This window comes from Bos mutus, chromosome 3 (assembly GCF_027580195.1).
Source record: "Bos mutus isolate GX-2022 chromosome 3, NWIPB_WYAK_1.1, whole genome shotgun sequence".
Lineage (NCBI taxonomy): Eukaryota > Metazoa > Chordata > Mammalia > Artiodactyla > Bovidae > Bos > Bos mutus.
The window spans coordinates 94,094,155-94,106,111 of NC_091619.1; the positions used below are offsets into that span (position 1 = coordinate 94,094,155).

The 11,957-nt window shown below is 39.5% G+C and overlaps 1 non-coding gene across 1 annotated transcript; it reads left to right on the top strand.

Moving 5' to 3' along the window:
- The first annotated feature begins 11,652 nt into the window (after positions 1 to 11,652).
- TRNAY-AUA (transfer RNA tyrosine (anticodon AUA)) lies at positions 11,653 to 11,727 on the top strand. The gene has a single exon. It is a non-coding gene; the product is annotated as a tRNA-Tyr (tRNA).
- The last annotated feature ends 230 nt before the right edge of the window (positions 11,728 to 11,957 follow it).

Here is an 11,957-nt window from a genome sequence, read left to right on the forward strand (position 1 = left end):
TCTGCTTACAGGTGAAAACATATAAGTGATGATTAATCCCCATTATAGCCAAAGGTAAAAGCTGTAACATTTCTATTAAAGGAAATATAAGATCAAGCATCAAGGTGGTACTATAGATAATAAGTGTTTGTAATTAACATACTGTGGATAACTGTTAACTCTGTCAGCATACTTATAAAATGTAAAAACTCCCAAAGCAACTGGGAGTTCCATGGCAGCTGCAGTATCAACACTAGCCACTTTGCCAGTTGTTCAGAGGCTGTGCAAATTAAACAAATTGGTAGTAACACACATAATGCATTTGGGACCCATTTTTGCACAACATAAGTTTATGTCTCTTTTTTTTTCAATAAAGATTTTTTCTTTTTCTTTAGATAAATTATCAATCCTGACACATGAACATGTGGAGATGAGATAAAGTTAAAACTGGAAAGGGGAATAAATCATGACGTGGGCAGTTTAGGTACTTCTAAGTAAACTATCACTGGTTTCTGATTTGAGTGAAAAAGGTTACTTGTGCAGCAAATTTGGGCCCATAAATTCATGGCCTGAATATGCAAAAAATATGAATTGAGTGATTAGTATAATTATTGTGTTGCAGAAATAACTGGAAAGTCAAAGAGTTCAGATGACAGAATTAGGTATCAAGGTATCAAAGGGTTAAATGGTTTCTTTCCAGAAAGCCAAATCTTCTACCTCTACCACTCAAGTGCTACAGAGTCAGAAAGATTAGGAATCCACTGCACAGCCAATCAATGAAGGACATGATTTTAGTGGACCCAGTAACAAATTAGGCTTCCCAGGTGGCTCAGTGGTAAAGAATCTGACTTTAGGAGTAGGAGATGTAGGAGCATAGGAGACAGTGTAGGAGAGGTAGGAGACACGGATTTGATCCCTGGGTTGGCCCTGGGTTGGGAAGATCCCCTGGAGCAGGAAATGGCAACCCACTCCAGCTCTAGTATTCTTGCCTGGAAAACTCCATGGACAGAGGAGCCTGAAAGGCTACAGTCATAGATTAAACTCAGTTGGACAACAACCCTTACTGATTCAGTTGTAATCAACCTCATAAGTAAAAGGTGTGTGTGTATGTTATACCCGATGGATATGTTTGGGTTTCTTACTGCAACAGGGAACTACAACATCTAGATCCAAACTGAACTATTTCAAAACAAGAAGTAAAATCTCACTTGTTTCCCATACTGTGTAGTGCTATTCCGAAAGAACCAACACAGCTTTACTAGATACTATGGGTTGTGTACTGAACTGTGTCCCCCCATGCAAATTCATATGTAGATAACCTGAACTCTAATACCTCAGAATATGACTGTATTGGGAAACAGGGTGTGTAAAGACATAGTAATTGAGGTAAAATTAAGTCTATGAGTGGGTCCTGATCCAATATGACTGAAGAGGAGAATTAGGAAACAAACACACAAAGAGGAAAGTCCATATGAAGAGTGAGAAGATGGCCATATACTAACCAAGGAGCGAGGCGTCAGAAAAACAACTCTGGCTACACCTTGATCTTGGACTGCAAGCCTCCAGAAGTGTGAGTAAATAAATTTCTATTGTTTAAGCAACAGAGTCTGTGGTATTTGTTATGGTGGCCCTAGCAACCTAATATATCATGTATGATTCATCTCATTATGTCACTGCATGAAAAGAATGAAGTTTAAAAACTCCAGTTCATGGGACTTTCCTGGTGGCCCAGTGGTTTAGACTTCACCTTCCAATGCAGAGGATGTGGGTTCGATCCCTGGTGGGAGAGCTAAGATCCCACATGCCTCATGGCCAAGAAAACAAAACATAAAACGGAAACAATATTGTAAAAATTCAACAAAGACTTTAAAAATGATCCACATTAAAAAAAAAATATTTTAAATTATTAAAAAAAAAATCCAGTTCCCAATCACAAATCACAAGCATGAATGTTGACGGACACCTCATTTATGCAGCATCATAAGGGAATAAATCAGTACACACTAAGTAAAATTTACAGGTAACTAAAGCTTGCCTCTTAACAAACCAAAGTTCCTAATTCTAATCATATCAGATTGAAAGCTTCCTAAAAATACATTGGTATATGCTATTCCCCTTTTACAACAGAGTATACCATGATGTAACTTTTAAAGAATAGAATGGAAACTTTCAATAAAATTGGCAATTGTTATTCAGTACTCAAATTCAATTATTGCTTCTACTTAAGATTAATTTCTCGTGTCTTTTATAATTTGTTTTTCTTTCAGTTGAGAGGGCAATCTACTCCAGTATTCTTGCCTAGAAAATCCCATGGACAGAGGAGCCTAGCGGGCTATAGTTCATGGGGTTGCAAACAGTTGACATGCCCTAGTGACTGAGCATGCATGCACACATGCACCTACTTCCAGTTCACCTTTACTGAAAATTCCAGTGTGTCTCCCATCTTAGCAGGCCATCTAATCTGCTGCAGGCTGAGACACTAGGGATCTAAGCATGTTAGAACTATGTCTTAAGAATTAAAAGGCTTGAGGGAGGGTCCAAAGGGCTTGCCCATGAGTAAACAATTTAATATACTCTCTGTGGCATATTTTTTGGTTCTCAGAAATGTTTTTGCTTCCTCCATAGCTTTTGCTTGTATTCCTAAGGGCTAACATTGAAAAGTTTTTATGACCACTATGTTTGGATAAGTGAGATTTTATTTTTATAATATTTTATTAATAATTATTGGCTTGTTTCCACTTCAAAAACTTTTCACAGCATCTTTATAGTGAATTTACATTAAAATCTGTATAGTATTGATTTCTGACCTCCAAAAAAGATGAACATATCAATTTAAATAATAACAGCTAGCATATATTAGCATTTATTATGTGCCTGATACTATGCTAAATGCGCATTAGGTATTTCACTTCACTACCAGCAATGCAAAGAATTTATTGAAAGCAAGGAAAGGGATGCGAAATCACTATGACCTTTCAGGAACTGTGCTTACTGGATGGATATATTATGCAAATGAGCATTTCTAGATGAAATAAAACATTTTAATCGGGTTTTTAAAAAGCTATTAGTAAAAACTAATACCATATGCAAGTTCCAAATTAAATATAATCCTGGCACAAGCCAAATAATCATTCTTCTCCATGGACCATCACTCCTGACAACAACCTGAAAAATTAGAGATCCCTCTCTCTATGTTTCCTATGACCCAACATGAATTTATGAAGAAGATACCTCACAGGCAGAGGGACCTCTGGAAATGAATTACTAGGTTAAGCAGAATTACACTGTTACGTCAACTCCTACCTCTCAAAAGGGATGTACTTAACACATTTGGAGGTTAATTTTTTTAAATACATTTTATTGTGATGTAATACACAGAAATGCAGAGATCTTAAGGGTTCAATGTGATGAGTTGTGACAAATGGATACACAACACCCTAATGAAAATATAGCATATTTCAATTACTCCAGAAAATTCCCTCTTGCCCCTTTGCAGTCAACCTCTTTCCCCAACTATAGATAGGTATTTTTCAGATGTAGCAGCAGTGATGGTAATAGCTACTGTTTATGGACTGTTAACAATAGGAGTATTTACAGAGTGCTCACACGCCAGGCACTGTGCATATATGGTATTCCATTCAATTCCCATGTCAAAGGCTGGTATTAGCCCCATTAGTCTATTGGGAATAAAAGAATGGGGAAAAATAGGAAGACCAAGAAATTGATTACCCAAATTCACATAACTACTGAAAGGTGGGATAGACTTGAATAGAGAATATCTGAATTAGAATTCCTCATGCTAAACTACACTGTCTCTACACAAATACTAAGGAGTTCTTGTTAATTCAAAATACATTCTAAGAAGTGGAATTAGTGAGGCCACCAGCTCTAACCCACAACTCCACTTCTATTACAATCACACCCAAGTACCTTATCTTATAAGCAAGCAAAGGTTTCAGAAGCTAATACTAATGATAACTAAAGAGGATTACTTACAAGTTTCTTAACTAAAAAGCTGCATATAAATCCCTCATATATTTCGAAGGTAGTTAGGAGAGGGCGAAAATCCTCTATATAGGTGGTGGATCACAACCTCATCAGCCCTAAGGAATGGTTAGTGCTTCAGAAAAGGAACAGAAGGAATCCAGCCATTCACTCTACAAAACCCACCAGGAGATCACTTTGTAGCACTGCACTGTCACTTTATCAGGGAAGCACAGAGGCGAACAGCTGGATTGAACTTTTTGATTCCTCATTACATTAATTTTATTCAGTGTTTTAACTCAACCCACTCACATTTACAAAACACTTCACACAGACTACTTCTCTCATGAATGGAGCTCCATTCACGTTTCACTTAAAACATCAAACTTATTCTGAAATGACTGAGGTTAAAGCCTGTTCAGTGTCAATTTGCAAGTATAAAATAATGAAAAACTAGGCTCACAAATGCAGGAAGGTAATGTGAGACAGCCTTCTTCAAGGGGTTCTACTAGAATAAAGCAGCTAGGTAAGGGGTACAAGGCCGCTCTCAGGAGCCCACAGGGGTCGTGACAAAATGTGTTGTGGAGTGGGTATATAGGGAATGCCCTGAGGGAAGATTTATGAGAATTACCACCCTTGGTGGTTTTGATGTTATTAGAGTGGAAAAACAGTCCAAATGTCAAAGTCTGAATATTTTCCCCAGTTTCTCTAAATGACATCTTACATCTCCCCGTTTATTGTGATGGGGCCACTCGTGGCTCCGCGAGCACGTGGGCGGCTGGGGGCAGATAGCATTGAACTTGGTTGGGGTTTTGCTAAAAAAAAAAAAAAAAAAAAGCAGTATTGGCTAACCCCTGGGGAGTCAGTATGACTCATTTCCCCCCAAACCTGGAGTTGTTTTTGAGAAGTCCCTCTGGGAAGTTTCCCTGTGGTCTCCCCAAATCCCTGAACATATGTTGGGGGATGGGAGGTTTTCTCTCTTTTAGAAATGAATTGTCTGTAGCAGGTTCAAGACTTCAAGACCTGCGTTTAGTAAATCCTAAACGTTTGACAACCCCAGCCCAAAGAGAGCCAACGATTACAACACACAAATATATCCCAGCCAACATCTGATCCTCCCTTTTTCCTCTGCTGAACAAGGGCACTGCTCATTGCAACAGACGCGCCTCCTGACTTTCATGTAACAGAAACACCCCAAGCCTCAAGTTGACGACGGGCTGTAATCGGGGAAACGCATCGGAGGGTGCTGCTTCTAGACAATTAGCTGGAGTCACACAGGCTGAGGGGTCCCCCTGAGGATCTGTGCTCTCTCGCTCATCACCCTAGGGCCCCGCTCGCTCGAAGCAGCCCGGACTTTTTGGCGCCACCAGCTAGTTCAGCAAAGCCAGAAGGGAGTGGCGCGCGCGGGGCAGCGACTCAGCCAGGCTGGGTCGGCTGTGACGCGGGGCGGGGTGCGCGGCAACCCAACTTTCGGTTGTCTCCCCAGAGGCGGGGAAAGTCTCTGGTGGCCGGCGAGGGAATGACCAGGAGCCCATCGGGAACAGAGCCTCCACGTGGGCGGTCAAGAGGACCGCCAGAAGTCCGCGAGCTAGGGGCGCGAGGGGGCAGCTCCTGCCTTCAAGGGTCCCTTCTCCCTCTCTAAGAGTCGGGGTGGCGGCACTGGGCGCCTGGAGCGACCGAGTCACGGCCACGTGGCCGTGAAGCCGCTGTCGCCCTTGACAGCGGGTGGGCGGGGCGCCGGGATGGGGCCCGCCCGAGGGGCGGCTACCTGGTTCTTGAGGCGCATCTTCTCTGCGGCGCTATCCAGCCGAAGGCGGCGGAGGCTGGGCTGGGCTGGGCTGGGCTGGGCTGGGCTGGGCTGGGCTGGGCGCGGCGGGCGGGAGGATGTCCGCGGAGTCGCACCGCGCTCGCTCGCCCGGCGCTGCGCTGTCGCTTTGCCAATGCCGTCGCTGCTGCCACCCCCACCGCTGGCTCCAGGGGGAGCCTTGAGCAGGAGGTGGCAGAACCGACCCTGGCGCCTAGCTCCGGGCTTGGCATCGAGTTTATGCTTAAAAAGTTAAATGAATGAATCTCTTCACCAATACTGCCTACCGGTGCTTAAATTTTAAATGAGTTAGCATTTTTTTTTTGGCAGTTCAAGTCCACCAGCAGCAACTGACCAATGTTTTGACCAAATACCGTGTTGGGTTCCAAGGATTTACAAACGCGATCAATTTGGAATCCTTAGATGAAATCGTAGCCCTTACCTCATGGCTCAGATGGTAAAGAATCTGCCTGCAATGTAGGAGATTAGATTGGAACTCTGGATCAGGAAGATCCCTGGAGGAGGCGTTGCAACTCCAGTATTCTCGTCTGGCGAATCTATGAACAGAATAGGGGAGGAGGCGGGGTGGGGTTCGAGGTTGGGGAGTTGGGGAGGCTCTGCTGGGGGGGTGGGGCCTACAGTCCACAGGATCGCAGAGTTAGACACGAGTGAGTTACTAACACTAGGTTAAATCTTATGCTTTAGGCAAAGGTGCACTGGAAAAGTGTGGATATACTTTTGACGGAGTGTGGACACACTAACTGGGTCCTTCAAGCCATGTTTGACCATTTGGCTGGTGTCTAAGATACATCCAAAGTGAGAGAGACAATGATTAACATTACTAAATCCCAAACAAAAATGACTGGGACTTTTGTGCATTATGATTTCAGCTATGTTTATTGGCTTCAGTGACTTGGGAGAGCAGAGTTACTCTGTGGCCTCTTAAACCACACTAGTCTTTTGAGTATTAGAGTGTTGGTCTGGTGCTGGATAAATCTGATAGTTAAAAGTGGGAAAAATTGTTTAAAAAACGTTCTTTTCAAGCCCTCCAGACCTTTGTAAAACTTTCCCGCCAAGAGCCCAGAAACTCAGAAACTCAGTTAGGTTGAGAATGCCCATTATTGCCTAAAGGAAATCTACTTTGATTCAAAATACAGGAAATACAAGCATGAGTAGGACAAGACTTACTGGGTTGAAGTAAACATTAACGCAGTAGTGTTAGAATGGAAATATTAAAGAATCATCTTATCCAATGTTTCTTTATAGGTGACAACACTGAGGTCCACATTACAAGGGAATCAGGAGGAAAAACTGTAAAAGTTATTCTAATCCCTGTTCTACTATTTTATTTTACAATTCTCAGAATTTTCACATTTTCTGTTTTTAGGACTTGATCCATTCAAACCTTCAACTGGACACAAATAAAGTGACTGCCTAGGTAGTAGAAGGACTTGGAATGACAAATGAAATGAATTTGATGTTATTTTCATTATAATGATAGCTGTTAGTTATTAAGAACTTATGTGCACTTTCCATGGATTATCTCATTTAATCCAAGTTTTAAATGGTTTAATTCTTAGTGCAGCCTTAATATGGAATAATCCCTGATGGCTATAAGAGCTGTTTCCCACAGTCTCCTTTGACTGTGTAATACAAAAGAGTTTTGTTCCTGAGAAGATGGGGATATACCAACTCAAAATTCTAACTTGTATTCTTTGACCCAGTAGTTTCACTTTTATAAATTTGTTTTAAAGAAGTAATCAGTAATATGTTCAAAGACTTGGCTCTATGATTATTTACTGTAGCATTCTTTGAAATATGGAATAAATTGGAAATAGTCTTTAATGGTCAACAAAGAGAACTGATCATCCATACAATGGAATATTCTGTAAACATAAAGAATGATGCAGTTGATGAATATTTATCAACATGGGAAGATGTTCACAATACATTTCAAACTGAGAAAAGGAGGTCACAAAATTGTATCCTGTTTTTGAAAGAGTAGCAATGGTTATTTTGGAGTGATTTTTATTTCTCTCTCTTTTGCTTGTCTGTATTTTTTTAAATGTCAAGGGTAAATATTTATTGTTTTGGAATTAAAACAAATTTTGTTTAATGAATCACCATCTCTGATTATTATCAAAGTACCTACAATGAGCAAGACAATGTAGGAAAAGCCAGCAGGCAAGAATTCAGTTCAGTTTAGCACAGTAAAGAACACTGTCGTAACCACTGAAGTTAAGGTATTAAACAGATGCAGTTTCCAATAAGCTCTGCCCTTTTTAAAGTACGTCATCTTGAATAGGTTACTTGGTTTTTCTAAGTCTAAAAACAGCAATGACAATAATAGCTAACATTAATGAGAGTTTACTTTGTGCTAGACAGTGTGTTATGCACTCTGTTTACAATCTCATCCCCACATCAACTGACAAGGAAATTGAGGCTCAAGCTGAGACAAGTTAAACAAGCTGAGTCTACACAGTTAGATAAATACTTCATAGTGTGGTGGTGAGGGTTAAATGCAACAGGTACTTAAAGCACTTAGCTTAATATACTGGCAGATATGCATATATATGTATACACACATGTGTGCATATATATATGTGTGTGTGTATATATATATATATATATTCAATGTCAGTTTTAAAAAAATAATTTAGGCACAACCCTTGAAGCAAGTTGTGTTCTTTTTAACAATTTTAGTACTCAAATCCAGGGAATCTACTTGGGTTATACTATGGTAGGTAAGATCATGGGATTTAAAACCTATCTTGGTTTGCATCCAAGCTCTACCACTTACAAGCTCTATGATCCTGGTTATGTTACTTAATTCTTTTTGTGCCTCAGTTTTCTCATTTGTAAGATGGACATCACATTAGAACTGACTTCTTGGGGGTTCTGAGTATTAACTGAGTTAACAGAAAGCAATAAGGATAGTATGTGGCATAATTAGAATTTTTAAATAATTACACAGTTTACAAATTGTAAGTTCTTTTTACACTAATATAAAGATCTTAGTGCATATTCCTTATATTGATATCTGAACATATTATTGTTTAATGCCAAAAGATTATGTAAATGCAAAATGTGTCAGAATTCATAGCAGGAAGCGGTCTCCATTTAAAAGAAACCCATGTGGCATCTACATGCACTTATATTACTAAGACAGAAGTCAAACTCAGAAACAAGATATACACAAAAATACCAATTCTTCCAGTCTTAACTTTTCCAAAAACAGTTCAGCCATGGATTCTTCAAATAAAACAATCTGGCATATTTAGGACTTTACTTGGTCATGCATTTTGTTTATTACAATTAGAGATTTGATCTAGTCTCTGGATTTATGAAGTCTTTTGAAAATAATTGAAAAATTCCACACAAAGATAAAAAATAAAGCATCTTCAATTTTGTAATCGAATATGTTAAGTTAATACTGCTTATGAAAAATTCATAAAAAGAGCAAATCATCATAGTATTAAGAACCATGCTATAGGAAAAAAACTATTTGTCATCAATTGAAAATATATTTTAGGCTAAACTATATACATATGTGCATATATACATTTAATTAAAGGTAATATATTCATATTAATTTTATCAGCATAGTATTGTTTTAGAATTATGTTCAATTCTCCAAAGTAAATGATAATTTACTTTGTACTTCCCAATACACCATAAATGAATCTGTGATAATTTTACAATGTACTTCCCAATACACCATAAATGAATCTGTGATAATTTTACAATTACAAGTCAACTGTGTCTCTAGGATAGTCAACTTGGATGTAACAAAACAATTAGTAAGAGCTTGGAAACTTACTTTCTTCCTCTGGAAGACAATTCCTGTATTAATGGCAATATTTTTCTTTAGAAGTCCTGAATTTTCACACAAAGGCATTACAAGCTCATTGTGCACCTTAATTATAAGGGCACCTGTGTTTCTTTGTTTATCTGATTGGTCAGTCCTGAGGATTTGATTTGCCACACTCCTCCCCTGTCCCGCCCTATTTCTCTCTTAATGAGAACAACTTAGCAATACCATCTGCACAACCTCCAAGCCCCAAATAATGACTGGGGAGGAATACAGGTATTAGTTATGGTGGAGGAGCACTTGTTGCTGAATCTTCGTGTAAAGGGCTAAAATTCAGGGTTAGTAAGTATAAACTTGAGTGGGATATGTTAATTTTAAAACATAGCATGAAACCTCATCCCTACCCTTCCACCCCCACCCCCTTCTCCCCACCACGCCAATGCTCCCCCTTTTCTCCCTGGGGAGGCCGTGTGATATTAGATAAGTCAGATTAATCCCTCCACCATCATATAAGAGTCCTGTGATCTTTGGCAAGTGCCTTTATCTCTCTGAGCCTCAGTTTCTATATAATAGATTTAATAGTTCAAAACCTCATGGGTTTTGAAGATTGTTTTTAATATTAATGGAAAAAGTGTGTAAAGTAACCAGTTAATACAAGTTGCTTCTCTTTCCTCTTTCCCCTTTGCATTGGGAATATTAAAAAAAGTCTCCAACTATATACATTTGTAGGAGAAAAGGCATGTGTGAAAGTATGGATATTTGTGGATTTGACATAAGGTAGAAATGCATCTGTTGTCTTCATCATCAACATCTCCTGAAAGGGAATGAAAGAAGTCTATTCATTAAACAAGTATGCATTAAGCACCTACTAGGTCTAGGCTTCCTGCTAACCACTGGCAATAGAGTTGTCTTCTGTCCTTGAGAAGATCTCAACCTTAGGGGACAGTAAATAAGGAAATGACAGACTGACAATTCGGTATAACACAGTATGTGTGTGTGTTCAGTCATTCACTCGTGTCTGAGTCTTTGTGACCCCACAGTATAACAAGTACTAAAGTAGGGAGCAGCACTGAGGACTGTGAAAGTATAGAATAGGAGCATACCAAGGCAGCCTCTGGGGAGAGGGGGAAGGCAAGGTCTGGGAAGATTCCTGGGGAAAAAGTGATTCTAGAATTGAGTTCTGAAGAACAAGCAGGGGTTAGAAGGTGAAAGACCGAACATCGAAGCTTGAGAGAGATACATTTTAAAAAAGACAGCTGTGAAGTAAATGATGTATTCCATTGTCAGAATGAGGCTACATTGTAGTATTACGAATATAACAGAATTTGTGCATTCTCTGATGTTTCATCACAGGAGATTTTAATGGGAACAATGAACAAGTGCTGTTTTTAAGTAAACCTGTGAGCATATGTTCAGAAACATTTGATTAGAGCTTTTGCTCTAACAGTTTTTAACTATTCTTAGTTGCTCCTTAACAGTTGCAGTTTGCATTTAATAGATTAGATGATTAATTGCTTATTAGTAGAAAATAACTCAGGCAATCATGACTTACAGGAAATGGTAAGAAAAAGAGTCTTCAGCCTTCACATAGGTTTTCATGCTGAAAAGAACCTTAGAGACCATTGATATCATCCTCATTTTACTGGCAAGAAAAGTCAAGTCTAGGGAAGCTCAGAGATATGCTCAAGTTCTCACAGCTGATGAGATGCAGAGCCAGAAATAGAACCCAGTTCTCTGGGCTCCCTGCCCATTGCTCTCATCAATGACTGTGGTTGCCACTTGCTGGACATTTCCAGTGTGTTAACATGATAATGAAAATCTCTAAGTCTTATTTTATTGACATTTCTAATCTAATTTGAATCCGTTTAGAATGAAACAGGGAATTACTACTTGTTGTGTGGGTACCAGTGAATGAAGAAATGGTGTTCATATAGATCTTGTTTCATTAGCTGGTTAATGTATTTCTTTCAAAGCTAACTTTTTTTTTTAGCTTTATGTACATCTTTTAGATATTGTTTCTAAGATTTTCCTTGAGGAGTTTGATTTAACTTGGTTCGAGTTGACAAATATTACTTCCCTGGTGGCTCAGACGGTAAAAGCGTCTGCCTATAATGCAGGGGGACCCGGGTTCGATCCCTGGGTCAGGAAGATCCCCTGGAGAAGGAAATGGCACCCCAATCCAGTACTCTTGCCTGGAAAATCCCATAGATGGAGGAGCCTGATAGGCTTCAGTCCACAGGGTCGCAAAGAGTCGGACACGACTGAGCGACTTCATTTCTGTGATAGGAAAAGCAAATCTTTTTTTCTGTTGCATTTCCTCTGGATGCCAGGCTTCACGAGAGGCTGTGCCATGTCAGGAAAGAGCACAAACTTGGGAAT